The following is a 7,363-nucleotide window of genomic DNA, read 5'->3' on the forward strand; positions in this document are numbered from 1 at the left end:
TCACTCCAATCAATATCCATGTTGACTGTGGATGAGAGCCAGACCAACTAAAAAGAACACACACCCAATCACTTAAAAACATACCAAAACATTTTTATCTTCCTTTCATAGACAGCATATTCCTCATAACCTTAAGGTTATCCAATTACTGTAGTTAAGCAGACCCAACTGAGTGGAGGCTAGAGGGATGAAAAGCAGCTCATGTGATCAACTTTAAAAGGGGAGCTAAATAAAAAAAGACTGGGGGTAATAGGATTTAGCAGGACAGAAGAAGTGACAAGACAGGAGAGATTGTTACAACCTGTTTTTACCTCTCGGATCCCCCTTAATTAACTATACATCCAGTGAAGGCAGATGGGCCAAATGTAGGGAGATAAGTTGTAGTTGCTGAAGCTGTAGTGTCCATATTTGGAATTAAATATTGGGAAATATTTAAGATTTCTTTTCTTATTTACCGGGCAGAGCTTGTTACTTATGTTTATTTGCATGTACTTTTTGTAAGGGGCCAAAGGTCTCCTTTACAGTGCCAGCTTAGATGGCATGCTTACCTCTGGTAGATGCTTATTAGATCATGAATGCAGTATTTTATGTTCCCTTATAAAGATTTAGGTGCAGCTATACTGTAGGTAAACTGGTATGGACACTGCTGGAGATCTAGTAAAAAAGGTTGGAGGTAATATTATGGAGCTCACATCAATCGTGAATATTAATCTATAAGAATGAGCTTTTGTGTTTTGTGTTGTAGTTTACAGTATGTTTTGTGTCATAATCTTTCAAAACTATTGCCTATTTATTTCTTTACCACCAAATTGTCCACAGAAATCTAAAGAAACTATGTGACCTCACTTGATATTCCCTAAGCAATGCAAATATTTTATTACTTAACTTACATTCAAGCTAGTATCAGGACTTGCTTTATTTAGTATTTGCTTATCATTTCACTATGCTCATCTACTAACATGCCCTACATTATTTTGATCGGTACCTTTATAAATAATGGGCCAACATAAAACTTACTTGCTTGAAGGCTCTTGCCTTGCTCTTACAGGTTCTTGTGAGTTTGGTACATTTTTGAAGGTTTAACACATAAGGAAATGAAAACAATATGGTCTGCGAACGTCTGTGAACTTGAAATTTCAACAATTATTTTAACTGGCTACTAATTTAGTTGCAGTTACATGAACATATGGAGAAAGCATTTTAAAGTTCTAACAACAGGGCTATGCTGGTGCAGTTATTTATAAGGGAATAAAGACCAGAATTTGAATTGTTAAGTTATTCAGGTTATCAGAGGCGTAGTGATGCCCCTTCAGGGAGTGCATACATCAACGTGTTAACTTGATAAAAGTATGGCTAAATATAAGCAAGTGCAAACCAGAGAATATTACAAACATTTGTTTTTTTTTCATGAATTTTTTCTGCTTTCATGTACTATCACCTGTACCTGACACAGATTACCTGTACATTTCAGGATTTCAGTCCTAATTTAGAATGTATGAAGAATTTATTTTACGTCAAAGCTTTTGGCAATCCTTTTTGGAGAGCAAGGACAATGCAAAGCATTGTTCTGAAGAAATCATACACCGATAACGTGATTATAATAACTTTGATTACACTGTAGCTAAAGTGAATATTAGACTGCTGTTGATCTCAATATTTAACCAAAATGTTTTTCTATGGTGCGAGACATTATCCTGTATCTTCCAATTGTGAAATTCAAAGCTTCCTTACATTGGTCACTAATCCTATCAGTGCTGCATGGACTCTGTGACATGTCACTTCAAAAGGCATTTTAGTGATTTAATGTGCAGCTGGTGAAATTAAAGATTGGCAATAGAGTGTCCTGTCTAGAGAATTACCAGAGCATTTTTTTTCTTTCAACAGAAATTCTACACTACTCTATAAAGACATACTGTACAAAAAGGAAGTTTTCACACACTAAATTTTAGATGTCTTTTTTTTAGGAACTTGGGAGTTCAAAATGCTCATCATATCATGTATTCATGAGACACAGTCCCAAAGAGCCATGAACAATACCAGGCAGCCTATCAAGCACAACACGATAAGAATACTAACATCTTCATGAGGCCTTGATCTGAAAATGTTTCATTGCTAATTTGAAAAGCTGAGCTGTTTCTGAATACTGCCTAGCAAGGACTGATTAAAAATTACAACATATATCATTTTGACATGCTCTGAACACATTGTGGGGATGACTGCAAATCCTTTAATTATCGAAAATATCTCTAACATAGGAACTCTCTGTGTAAGGTAGAATTGTGCTCCGAGCTTACACATACTCATAAAAACAAAGAGAAATGCCTAGAAATGCCATTTATAATTCCACTCTCAAACCTTATTTAAAACACAATTCGGCTTCAGTGCTCTAATTTTTTATGTTGTTCCAGTTCTATTCTTAGGAAACTCTACAGTGGAAATGTCATATGAAAACTTCAGTGAATAACTGATGTGCTGCATGAATTTTAAATCTTTGCTCTGGCCAGCATTGTATTATCTATGGGATAATATTTTAGCAGACCTGTATTACGTAAGTTTAAATCACCATAAAATCTATTGATATACTGTATTGCTTTTCTTTTTTAATGGGAAGGTGAACATTTCTAATCAGTATGAACGTTGGCACCTTTTTCAGTTCTTTATGTGTACTGTACTGAAGGTTTTTGCATTATGAACCTGTCAGGGAGCAATTAGATTATCTATTGTTCCATTTTCTAACTACTACAACCTATATATCCTCCTTCATCCTACAAGCTTATCTATGCAAGCAACAGGCACAAGGCTCAATACACCCTGGACAGGACACCAGTCCATCACAGGACAGACATGGACACAAACACACACATGCTCACACCAGGATCAAACGTTTCCAGAAGCCAATGAACCTAACAGCACAGTATGTCTTTGAACCGTGGGAGGAAACCGAAGCACCTGGAGGAAACCCACATTAACATGAGGTGAACATACAAACTCCATGCAGATACAGTACCACCCCAGGTCCAGAACTGAACTCAGGGGCCCAGAGCTGCACCTCTGAGCATTTACATTGCAATAAATACAATGGTATTAAATATTTCCGAGATCTCTGCTACAAAATATTGTTTTAATTATGCTGTGTATTAATTTATCAGGTGGATACAGTATATTCCTTATCGCTCAATGAAAACAAGAACCACTCAGATAAATACCTCACTAATGGTGCATAGTACACAAGCTTTGACAAAGGTTAAGGTTTCTTGGTTCTAGACCTACAGTATCTGTCCTGGAGTCGAAAATATTTTTTTTCTTAACCTATATAAATGAGCTGTAATCATTTCCAGAGGCTAACAAAATCTCCCAGCTGAAGAAGAAGTTACTGTGGTAGACAACAGGTGGCATCACTCTGACTGCTTCCTTGTGTTATTTTTCAGGTGATATTTGCTGCTTTGTATTATAAATGAGATCACACCAGGATAAAAAAGCTTGGTCCTTCTTCGAAAGACACAACAAAAAGAAAAATATTTTTTTTTTTGCTGAATGGACTATTTCTTTATTTGCCATATCACCTACCCCAGAACAAGCTGCATTTCACAGTACCTTCAACAGCAACTGGGAAATGAGCATCCATTGTGCACAATTTATCAAAATAAGAACCATCCTTTTTCCTTAATAGAATAACATAACTGAATAATAAATTGCCCTTAACAAGTCACAGTTTACTACATTGACTTTATAGTTTTCTATTGTGTATTTATATTGTACAGGTTGTACTTTGTATTTTATTTTTCGGCACGTTTTATACTTCCTGTTATCATCTGCACTCCAGAAGTGTAATTCCTCAGTAGCCAGAGCACATTCAGCAGCTGTCTCCTTTTTCTACATATGTAGTACAGTACCTATCCTTCGAGTGTTCCGGCAGTGCTCTGTGTTTACTCAATTGCTATCCTTTGGTTGCTCTGTGGCTACAGTGCACTCAAGGATAAGCAGAGACCTCTACAATTCAGACTGCCAGAAGTAGCTAGAAGGATCTCACATTTTTTTTCACTATAGAGTATGGCTGTTAATAGGTTTTCAGCAACAACCTAATCTTGGATTATGGGCTAAATATAATTTAAAAAATAATTAATCAATCGATTAAAACTATTAAATGTATATGGCAAGCCAATATTGTACGTACATAATATAACACATGTGTTTTGAAATGAAAACCCAAATCCTCTGTGTGCTTACAATAATCATTGCTACACAAAAGCGTGTTAACAGATTAGTTCGGCCCATTTGTGACTAAGCAGCACTTTGTGTGTTACCCCCGCCCGCCACCCCAAAAAAAATAAACTGATAGCAGCCAAGTCACCATTTCCATTTCAACACAAATCATGCCATAATATCAACTAGCATGTGTGCAGTTAAGCAGGGATCATACAGCATGACCTAAATTATCGTTTTCATTTTGTGTTCTTTCCTATGTGTGTGACCAGCAGCTGGCTAGCGAAACAGTAGGGATTTAGTAGGGCCACTAAAAGTATCCTACTAAAATGTATATATACTGTAAATTAAACATAAAATCTTAGTGATGAAATCAAGTAGAAATATGACATGCGACTCAGGCGGCACTTAATTAAAGAAACGGGATTACTGCCTTCGTGTCTAAACTCCCTCGATACAGATTCTAATGCAAATCAGTGGAGTCCCAGAACTGGTACTGTGATGATGATGAAAGACTGTAAGGACCCCTTTACACGGTTAGGTCTTGCCATTCGTGACTTGCGCCTCATTAATGCTTTGGTACAGTAACTGTACATCTTAACCACTCACCACATCACTTCAAGGAGCACAGAAAATATTTTAAAAAAAACGTAATAATTACTGGGTAATACCAAACAATACCTGTATATATTGTAAGTAAAACTGGACTGCTCACCACACAGCATTAACTCTAATCGCTATTATGAACCATGTGAACCGCTGGCACCACTTGGGTAGACTTACAGTACTATATGTTTTCATTTTAAAAAAAAATATTTGCTAACGGATTCGCAAAAAAAAAGGGTTCCACAAAACCTTCGTGGAGCTATTTAATACATTACAAAAAAGTGTAGGAGAACTTGAAGCAGAAACCACACCAAGTTCACAAAGTATCTTCCTTCCATCTCACAAACATCAAAACGCACCCGCTTAATTTACATGTACTGTACTTGATTTATTTGAAAACAGTTTTGTTTTGTTTTTTCAGTATGGTGATGTATTCTCTAATATTCTTCTAAAACGATAACCTCGGTGAGAATGCACTGCAGTGAAATAATCGCACACAGCACAGAATGTACCCTAAAAACAAACCATTTTAAAAAAAAAGATCCCTTACCTTCTATGCGTGTTAACACGTTACATCCCAGTTATCTTCGGCTACGACCAGGACGAATTATTTAAATTATTTTATTTATGCAAAAAAGAACATGTATAATGTGTAATCCTTTAGCTCTGTCCTTCAGACGTTGTCAGGCTCTTAATCTTTAAAGAGAAAAGCTGAATGCACGCTCAAGGGACCGCTCTAATCTTGGTAATGCCCGATCGCACATCCGTTGGCTTGTTTAAGGTTTACAAAAGAAAGCTAGTGTATAACGCACACTCGTAAAGTTTTCAATCAGCAAAATACGACGCATAAGCTTGAAAGACAACCTTGTAGGTCCGGTCAAAACAGCGTAGAGTGTTCTATGCGACTCATCAGCTGGGAGAGAAACACAGTACATTATATTCGCAGAACGTGTTTAGCAGAGGTAGTTTGCTGTTCCTGACAGGTGACCAATACTTACCCACGGACTGATGGAAACAGCAATGAGCGAGAGGGTATGGAAAGGACCTACAGCAGGCACCTTAACCCTTCAAAGACTTTGCTTGAACTCCAGCGCCACCTTCAGCGGTATGCTTTGAAGTACCTGAATAAGCAACCGTAAGCGATGAAATACTGGGCTGTGGTAGGAGCAACAGTATCTTAAGAGGTTTACTTTGTCCTTTGTGTATCACCTCCACAGGTGCGCAACTGGTTATTAACGGAAATGCTGAAATCACTGTCGGGGAAGGTTTTTTTTTGCAATCATGTGATAAATTATTATTATTATTATTATTATTATTATTATTATTATTATTATTATTGTTGTTGTTGTTGTTGTTGTTGTTGTTGTTGTTGTTGTTGTTGTTGTTGTTGTTGCAAGAAAAAAAACAAAGCAAGGGGGCTGCATTTGAATTTATCGCGCGAGCTTTTTATTTCATTTGATACTTCCATTTAAATGTCTGCTAAAACAGACGTTTTAGCAATTGACTAAGATTAAGCTATATTCACTGTTGGACCGATAATATTTATCATTCGAACTTTATTGTTATTCATTGAGAAAAGGCTAAACTAGTCCCTGAACTATCTAGTGTGCATTAAGTACTGTAGTGGAAAATGAGTAGGTAACTGTGAAAGCCGTCCGTGGAGTGCTGACCACGTCTTCTAGAACAGGGGAGAGAGGGCTGTGGCAGAAGATGAGTGAGCTGAGTTTCTTTGATGATGTTGGTGATAAAATGGCAGCCGGCACCTTGAAAACGTGGTTCATTTTGTCTTTTTTAATCCTTGAAGAAGATAAATCATCTTACACTGGGTTAGTGTTACTGTTTTGACTGTGTAAATAACCATCAATCAAGTAGCACTTTAATTAGGCAGTTCATTGTAATACTTCTCATTCAAGAGATGGAACCTTTTTTTTTCTTTCATTGAGATTTAAAAGCAGCTTCGAGGCTAGGATTCTGTTCTTTCATTGGGATTGTAGGGGAAGCAATATGCTTAATTCTGTTTCAAATGGTTTTGAATGTAAAAAGCCCAATAATCTGTTAATGTTTCGTGAAACGTACAGTAAATACTGTAGCCAGAAATTAACTTGAAGATGCTAGTGCAATTTTTAAACACTAGAATGGGTTTAGTGACGTGCCGCCAGTGGTGGCACTGCAGCACGACTCTGATCTCCGCTTAGGCTGCCCTGCAGTTTACTATATGTCTCTTAGTCTCTCAGTTAACATACATTTCAACCTTATACTGTATACAGTATACAAAGCGGTATTTTAATGTGTCTTCTGTAAGCAAGAGTGTTCATTACTGTATTCTGTACAGTTTATTAGCAGAACACGAAACCTCACTTCAAAAAGAAAATTCAAAACAGCTACTGAAGCTTAACTTCCTCATACGATTTTAATTCAGTATTTTCATACTGTATGTGATTATTCATTAATTCTTTGCTGTTTGTGTGATTATGCTACATAATAAAAATACATAATGGTTATGACATTATTTGGGATGTGTGTGAGGTTTTATTTTAAATCTTTAATTAAATGG

The 7,363-nt window shown here is 36.6% G+C and overlaps 1 protein-coding gene across 8 annotated transcripts in view; it reads right to left on the reverse strand.

Moving 5' to 3' along the window:
- The window catches only part of pcdh15b (protocadherin-related 15b), a 311,541-nt gene extending 305,550 nt beyond the window's left edge, over window positions 1-5,991 (reverse strand). For 7 of the 8 annotated variants that reach the window (XM_069188940.1, XM_069188944.1, XM_069188947.1 and 4 more), the window contains exon 1: window positions 5,360-5,790. The gene's annotated coding sequence lies outside the window, so the exon portion shown is untranslated. The other variant, XM_069188941.1, reaches the window with a different exon arrangement.
- Between the last annotated feature and the right edge of the window lie 1,372 nt (window positions 5,992-7,363).

This window comes from Lepisosteus oculatus, chromosome 4, assembly GCF_040954835.1.
Source record: "Lepisosteus oculatus isolate fLepOcu1 chromosome 4, fLepOcu1.hap2, whole genome shotgun sequence".
Taxonomy (NCBI): Eukaryota; Metazoa; Chordata; class Actinopteri; order Semionotiformes; family Lepisosteidae; genus Lepisosteus; species Lepisosteus oculatus.